This window comes from Lepus europaeus, unplaced genomic scaffold (genome assembly GCF_033115175.1).
Source record: "Lepus europaeus isolate LE1 unplaced genomic scaffold, mLepTim1.pri SCAFFOLD_30, whole genome shotgun sequence".
In the NCBI taxonomy this organism is placed as follows: domain Eukaryota; kingdom Metazoa; phylum Chordata; class Mammalia; order Lagomorpha; family Leporidae; genus Lepus; species Lepus europaeus.
In genome coordinates this window covers 5,510,987-5,519,471 of record NW_026909177.1, presented here as the reverse complement: position 1 = coordinate 5,519,471, position 8,485 = coordinate 5,510,987, and positions in this window count along the sequence as shown.

The following is an 8,485-nucleotide window of genomic DNA, read 5'->3' as shown; positions in this document are numbered from 1 at the left end:
TTCCACATGGAGACAGTAGCTGAAAATATTCATCTTTTCTAGGAAGAAAGCTCTAGGAACTGCCACAAACAAACATGTTATTTCTGTTTGTATCGATGACATTTTATGCACTTGCCTAAAGAAAAGACTTTGCTTTTCTCCAAAACCATTTTTACTGTGATTTTCTCGGTCCATTGCATATGAATTCTAAACCACTTTGTCCGGATATGACTGTATGCAAAAAGAAATATACGGTTGTGTTTTACCTAACCCAATCCCAGATATTGCTACAGCCTCTGTTTTTGTGTTTTCTGGATATTATCCACGGAGTTTATTGTTTTGAATTTTTTTTTATCAGGGAACGTTTAATTTTGTGCTTGGAAACACTAATTGGTTCATCATGGCGACAACAGCTCTACACATTCGTATTTTCTAGGTAGAAAGCTAGAGGAATTCCGGCAAACAAACATGATATTTAGGCTTGTATCGATGACATTTTATGCACTTGCCTAAAGAAAAGACTTTGCTTTTCTCCAAAACCATTTGTACTGTGATTTTTTCGGTACATTGCATACGAATTCCACACCAGTTTCTCCGGATATGACTGGAGGAAACCGGAAATATCCGGTTTTGTTTTGGCTATCTCAATCCCAGATATTGATACAGGCTCTGTGTTTGTGTATTCCTGATATTATCCACAGACTTTAATGTTTTGAATGTTTTTTTTTCTCAGGGAACACTTAATTTTGTGCTTGGAATCACTAATTGTTTCCAGAAGGAGACACCAGCTCTAGAGATTCGTATTTTCTAGGGTGAAAGCTAGAGGAACTGCAGCAAACAAACGTGATATTTCTGTTTGCATAGATGACATTTTATGCACTTGCCTAACGAAAAGTCTTTGCTTTTCTCCGAAACCATTTTACTGTGATTTTCTCGGTCCATTGCATACGAATTCCACACCACTTTGTCTGGATATGACTGGATGAAACCGGAAATATCCGGTTTTGTTATGACTAACTAAATCCCAGATATTGCTACATCCTCTGTGTTTGTGTATTCCTGATATTACCCACGGACTTTATTGTTTTGAATATTTTTTATCAGGGAACATTTTATTTTGAACTTAAAAACACTAATTGGTTCCACATGGAGACACCAGCTCTACAGATTCGTAATTTCTAGGGAGATGGCTAGAGGAACTGCTGCAAACCAACAAGATATTTCTGTTTGTATAGATGACATTTTATGCACTTGCCTAATGAAAAAACTTTGCTTTTCTCCAAAACCCTTTGTACTGTGATTTTCTCGGTCCATTGCATACAAATTCCAAAACACTTTGTCTGGATATGACTGGATGAAACCAGAAATATCCGGTTGTGTTTTAGCTAACTCAATCCGAAATACTGTGAAAGGCACTGTGTTTGTTTTTTCCAGATATTATCAATGGACTTCATTGTTTTGAATGTTTTTATAAGGGAACATATAACTTTGTACCGTAGAAACACTAATTGGTTCATCATGGGGACACCAGCTCTACACATTTGTGTTTTCTGGGGAGATAGCTAGAGTAACTGTGGCAAACAAACATGTTACTTCTGTTTGTCTAGATGACATTTTATGCACTTGCCTAACGAAAAGACTTTGCTTTTTTTCAAAACCATTTATACTGTGATTGTCTCGGTCCAATATGTAGGAATTCCACACCACTTTGTTCGGCTGTACCTGGAAGAAACTAGAATTATCCGGTTGTGTTTTGGCTAAGTCAATCCCAGATAATGCTGCAGTCACTGTGATAATGTTTTCTGGATATTATCGTCAGGCTTTATTGTTTTGAATGTTTTTTATCAGAGAACATTTAAATTTGTGCTGGGAAACACACCAATTTGTCAGGATATGACTGGATGAAACCAGAAATATCCTCTGCTTTGTGTTTTTTTATATTATCAGTGGATTTTATGTTTTTCAATGAATTTAAGCAGGGAATATTTTCTTTGGTGCTGGGAAACACTAATTAGTTCCACATGGAGACACAAACTCAATATGTTCATTTTAGAATGAATTTCAGTAGAGGAAATTTTGTTTTCTGCTGGAAATGCTAAGTGCTTCCATATGTAGGCCAAATGAGTTCATATTCGTGTTTTCTACACAGAAAGCTTGAGCTATCGTTGCAAACAAACATGAGAATTATATTTGGAAACATGCCTTTTTATCCACTTGGCGAATTAAAAGATTTTGCTTTTCTCCAAAACCAGTTTGAGGGTGAATTTCTAGTCCATTGCATACTAGTTCCACAACACTTTGTCCGGATATGCCTGGATGAAACCCGAAATATCCTCTTGTGTTATGGCTAACTCAATCCCCGATCTTGCTACAGGCTCTGCTTTGTGTTTTTTGATATTATCAATGGACTTTATGGTTTTGAATGAATTTAAGAAGGGAATATTTTCTTTGGTGCTGGGAAACACTAATTAGTTCCACATGGAGACACAAACTCAACACATTCGTGCTGTCTAGGCAGAAAACTACAGCAATTGCTCCAAGAAACATGATATTTGTGTTTGTGCAGATGACATTTTATGCACTTGCCTAAGAAAATACTTTGCTATTCTCCAAAACCAGTTTGACTGTGATTATCTGAGTCCATTGCATACCAGTTCCATAGCACTTTGTCTGGATATGCCTGGATGAAACCAGAAATATCCTCTTGTGTTATGGCTAACTCAATCCCAGATCTTGCTACAGGCTCTGCTTTGTGTTTTTTGATATTATCAATGGACTTTATGGTTTTGCATGAATTTAAGCAGGAATATTTTCTTTGATGCTGGGAAACTCTAATTATTTCCACATTGAGACTCAAACTCATTCATTTGTGTTTTCTAGGCAGAAAACTACAGCAATTGCTGCAAAGAAACATGATATTTGTGTTGGTGTAGATGACATTTTATGCACTTGCCTAAGAAAATACTTTGCTATATTCCAAAACCAGTTTGACTGTGATTATCTGAGACCATTGCATACCAGTTCCACAGCACTTTGTCCCAATAAGCCTGGATGAAACCAGAAATGTCCTCTTGTGTTATGGCTAACTCAATCCCAGATCTTGCTACAACCTCTGTGTTTGTGTTTTCTGGATATTATCAATGGACTTTACATTTTAGAATGAATTTCAGTAGAGGAAATTTTGTTTTGTGCTGGACATGCTAAGTGCTTCCATATGCAGGCCAAACATGTTCACAATTGTATTTTCTACACAGAAAGCGAGAGCAATCGTTGCAAACAAACAGGATATTTATATTTACAAACATGACTTTTTATACACACGGCCATGAAAAAGAGTTTGCTTTTCTACAAAACCAGTTTGAGCATGATTTTCTTAGTCCATTGCCTACCAGTTCCACAACAGGTTGAATGGAAATGACTGGATGAAACCAGAAATATCCTCTTGTGTTATGGCTAACTCAATCCCAGATCTTGCTACAGGCTCTGCTTTGTGTTTTTTGATATTATCAATGGACTTTATGGTTTTGAATGGATTTAAGCAGGGAATATTTTATTTGGTGCTTGGAAACACTAATTAGTTCCACATGGAGACACAAACTCAACACATTCGTGCTGTCTAGGCAGAAAACTACAGCAATTGCTCCAAGAAACATGATATTTGTGTTGGTGTAGATGATATTTTATGCACTTGCCTAAGAAAATATTTTGCTATTCTCCAAAACAAGGTGGACTGTGATTATCTGAGTCCATTGCATACCAGTTCTACAGCACTTTGTCCGGATATGCCTGGATGAAACAAGAAATATCCTCTTGTGTTATGGCTAACTCAATCCCAGATCTTGCTACAACCCTGTGTTTGTGTTTTCTGGATATTATCAATGGACTTTACATTTTAGAATGAATTTCAGTAGAGGAAATTTTGTTTTGTGCTGGAAATGCTAATTGGTTTCATATGCAGGCCAATCCTGTTCACATTCGTGTTCTCTAGGCAGTATGCTAGAGCTATCATTGCAAACAAACAGGATATTTATATTTGCAAACATGACTTGTTATTCCACCTGGCCAAGAAAAAGAGTTTGCTTTTCTCCAAAACCAGTTTGAGGGTGATTTTCTGAGTCCATTGCGTACCAGTTCCACAACACTTTGTCTGGAAATGACTGGATGAGACCAGAAATATCCTCTTGTGTTATGGCTAACTCAATCCCCGATCTTGCTACAACCTTTGCGTTTGTGTTTTCTGGATATTATCAATGGACTTTACGTTTTAGAATGAATTTCAGTAGAGGAAATTTTGTTTTGTACTGGAAATGCTAATTGGTTTCATATGCAGGCCAAACATGTTCACATTTGTGTTTTCTACGCAGAAAGCTAGAGCTATCATTGCAAACAAACAGGATATTGATTTTCGTAAACATGACTGTTTAAGCACTTGGCCAAGAAAAAGAGTTTGCTTTTCTCCAAAACCAGTTTGAGGGTGATTTTCTGAGTCCATTGCCTACCAGTTCCACAACAGGTTGAATGGAAATGACTGGATGCAACCAGAAATATCATCTTGTGTTATGGCAAACTCAATCCCAGACCTTGCTACAGGCTCTGCTTTGTGTTTTTTGATATTGTCAATGGACTTTATGGTTTTGAATGAATTTCAGCAGAAATATTTTCTTTGGTGCTGGGAAGCAATAATTAGTTCCACATGCAGACACAAACTCAACACATTCGTGCTGTCTAGGCAGAAAACTACAGCAATTGCTGCAAAGAAACATGATTTTTGTATTGGTGTAGATGACATTTTATGCACGTGCCTAAGAAAATAATTTGCTAGTCTCTAAAACCAGTTTGACTGTGATTATCTGAGTCCATTGCATACCACATCCAGTGCACTTTGTCTGGATATGCCTGGATGAGACCAGAAATATCCTCTTGTGTTATGGCTAACTCAATCCCAGACCTTGCTAAAGGCTCTGCTTTGTGTTTTTTGATATTATCAATGGACTTTATAGTTTTGAATGAATTTAAGCAGGGATTATTTTCTTTGGTGCTGGGAAGCTCTAATTAGTTCCACATGCAGACACAAACTCAACACATTCGTGCTGTCTAGGGAGAAAACTACAGCAATTGCTGCAAAGAAACATGATATTTGTGTTGGTGTAAATGACATTTTATGCACTTGCCTAAGAAAATACTTTGCTATTCTCCAAAACCAGTTTGACTGTGATTATCTGAGTCCATTGCATACCAGTTCCACAGCACTTTGTCCCAATATGCCTAGAGTAAACCTGAAATGTCCTCTTCTGTTATGGCTAACTCAATCCCAGATCTTGCTACAACCTGTGTTTTTGTGTTTTCTGGATATTATCAATGGACTTTACATTTTAGAATGAATTTCAGTAGAGGAAATTTTGTTTTGTGCTGGACAGGCTAAGTGCTTCCATATGCAGGCCAAACATGTTCACATTTGTATTTTCTACGTAGAAAGCGAGAGCAATCGTTGCAAACAAACAGGATATTTACATTTGCAAACATGACTTTTTATACACACGGGCAAGAAAAAGAGTTTGCTTTTCTCCAAAACCAGTTTGAGGGTGATTTTCTGAGTCCATTGCCTACCAGTTCCACAACAGGTTGAATGGAAATGACTGGATGAAACCACAAATATCGTCTGTGTTATGGCTAACTCAATCCCAGATCTTGCTACAGGATCTGCTTTGTGTTTTTTGAAATTATCAATGGACTTTATTGTTTTGAATGAATTTAAGCAGGGGATATTTACTTTGGTGCTGGGAAACACTAATTTGTTCCACATGCAGACACAAACTCAACACATTCGTGCTGTCTAGGCAGAAAACTACAGCAATTGCTGGAAACAAATATGATATTTGTGTTGGTGTAGATGACCTTTTATGCACTTGCCTAAGAAATTAATTTGCAATTCTCCAAAATCAGTTTGACTGTGATTATCTGAGTCCATTGCATACCAGTTCCACAGCACTTTGTCCCAATATGCCTAGAGTAAACCTGAAATGTCCTCTTCTGTTATGGCTAACTCAATCCCAGATCTTGCTACAACCTTTGCGTTTGTGTTTTCTGGATATTATCAATGGACTTTACGTTTTAGAATGAATTTCAGTAGAGGAAATTTTGTTTTGTACTGGAAATGCTAATTGGTTTCATATGCAGGCCAAACATGTTCACATTTGTGTTTTCTACGCAGAAAGCTAGAGCTATCATTGCAAACAAACAGGATATTGATTTTCGTAAACATGACTGTTTAAGCACTTGGCCAAGAAAAAGAGTTTGCTTTTCTCCAAAACCAGTTTGAGGGTGATTTTCTGAGTCCATTGCATACCAGTTCCACAACAGGTTGAATGGAAATGACTGGATGAAACCAGAAATATCATCTTGTGTTATGGCAAACTCAATCCCAGACCTTGCTACAGGCTCTGCTTTGTGTTTTTTGATATTATCAATGGACTTTATGGTTTTGAATGAATTTAAGCAGGGAATATTTTCTTTGGTGCTGGGAAGCTCTAATTAGTTCCACATGCAGACACAAACTCAACACATTCGTGCTGTCTAGGCAGAAAACTACAGCAATTGCTGCAAAGAATCATGATTTTTGTATTGGTGTAGATGACATTTTATGCACGTGCCTAAGAAAATACTTTGCTAGTCTCTAAAACCAGTTTGACTGTGATTATCTGAGTCCATTGCATACCAGTTCCACAGCACTTTGTCTGGATATGCCTGGATGAGACCAGAAATATCCTCTTGTGTTATGGCTAACTCAATCCCAGACCTTGCTAAAGGCTCTGCTTTGTGTTTTTTGATATTATCAATGGACTTTATAGTTTTGAATGAATTTAAGCAGGGATTATTTTCTTTGGTGCTGGGAAGCTCTAATTATTTCCACATGCAGACACAAACTCAACACATTCGTGCTGTCTAGGCAGAAAACTACAGCAATTGCTGCAAAGAAACATGATATTTGTGTTGGTGTAAATGACATTTTATGCACTTGCCTAAGAAAATACTTTGCTATTCTCCAAAACCAGTTTGACTGTGATTATCTGAGTCCATTGCATACCAGTTCCACAGCACTTTGTCCCAATATGCCTAGAGTAAACCTGAAATGTCCTCTTCTGTTATGGCTAACTCAATCCCAGATCTTGCTACAACCTGTGTTTTTGTGTTTTCTGGATATTATCAATGGACTTTACATTTTAGAATGAATTTCAGTAGAGGAAATTTTGTTTTGTGCTGGACAGGCTAAGTGCTTCCATATGCAGGCCAAACATGTTCACAATTGTATTTTCTACGTAGAAAGCGAGAGCAGTCATTGCAAACAAACAGGATATTTACATTTGCAAACATGACTTTTTATACACATGGCCAAGAAAAAGAGTTTGCTTTTCTCCAAAACCAGTTTGAGGGTGATTTTCTGAGTCCATTGCCTACCAGTTCCACAACAGGTTGAATGGAAATGACTGGATGAAACCCGAAATATCATCTTGTGTTATGGCAAACTCAATCCCAGATCTTGCTACAGGCTCTGCTTTGTGTTTTTTGATATTATCAACGCACTTTATGGTTTGGAATGAATTTCAGCAGGAATATTTTCTTTGGTGCTGGGAAACACTAATTAGCTCCACATTGAGACTCAAACTCATTCATTTGTGTTTTCTAGGTGAAAACTACAGCAATTGCTGCAAAGAAACATGATATTTGTGTTGGTGTAGATGACATTTTATGCACTTGCCTAAGAAAATACTTTGCTAGTCTCCAAAACCAGTTTGACTGTGATTATCTGAGTCCATTGCATACCAGTTCCACAGCACGTTGTCCGGATATGCCTGGATGAAACCAGAAATATCCTCTTGTGTTATGGCTAACTCAATCCCAGATCTTGCTACAGGCTCTGCTTTGTGTTTTTTGATATTATCAATGGACTTTATGGTTTTGAATGAATTTAAGCAGGGAATATTTTCTTTGATGCTGGGAAACACTAATTAGTTCCACATGCAGACACAAACTCAACACATTCGTGCTATCTAGGCAGAAAACTACAGCAATTGCTAGAAACAAATATGATATTTGTGTTGGTGTAGATGACCTTTTATGCACTTGCCTAAGAAAATACTTTGCTAGTCTCCAAAACCAGTTTGACTGTGATTATCTGAGTCCATTGCATACCAGTTTTGCAGCACTTTGTGTGGATATACCTGGATGAAACCAGAAACATCCTGTTGTGTTATGGCTAACTCAATCCCAGATCTTGCTACAACCTCTTTGTTTGTGTTTTCTGGATATTATCAATGGACTTTACGTTTTAGAATGAATTTCTGTAGAAGAAATTCTGTTTTGTGCTGGAAATGCTAAGTGATTCCATATGCAGGCCCAATGTGTTCACATTTGTGTTTTCTTGCAGAAAGCTTGAGCAATCGTTGCAAAAAAAACAGGATATTGATATTTGCAAACATGACTTTTTATCCACTTGGACTAGAAAAAG